Source organism: Penaeus monodon, chromosome 34, assembly GCF_015228065.2.
Source record: "Penaeus monodon isolate SGIC_2016 chromosome 34, NSTDA_Pmon_1, whole genome shotgun sequence".
In the NCBI taxonomy this organism is placed as follows: Eukaryota; Metazoa; Arthropoda; class Malacostraca; order Decapoda; family Penaeidae; genus Penaeus; species Penaeus monodon.
The window spans coordinates 2,409,454-2,409,673 of NC_051419.1; the positions used below are offsets into that span (position 1 = coordinate 2,409,454).

At 38.2% G+C, this 220-nt stretch overlaps 1 protein-coding gene across 1 annotated transcript in view; it reads left to right on the forward strand.

Moving 5' to 3' along the window:
* The window catches only part of LOC119594505 (cell division control protein 42 homolog), a 178,192-nt gene that overhangs the window by 99,607 nt on the left and 78,365 nt on the right, over window positions 1–220 (forward strand). The window lies entirely within an intron of this gene.

Consider the following 220-nt stretch of genomic DNA (forward strand, 5'->3'; position numbering starts at 1 on the left):
GAATGTCGAATGTGTCTATATATACTTTTACCTTTTTCTAATATATTGGATTCATTCTGAATGTGTAGTACACAGCTCGCGTCCAACGTCATAAGAAGCTGGAAGGTTGTAGGCAAGCTCACAGCCTTAGGTGGATTATGCCACTTTTTGTTATTTTGTGAAGATGATGACTAGCGGTATTTTCTTGTCTGTTTGTTATTTCCCGTCTTTGGTTTGGGTT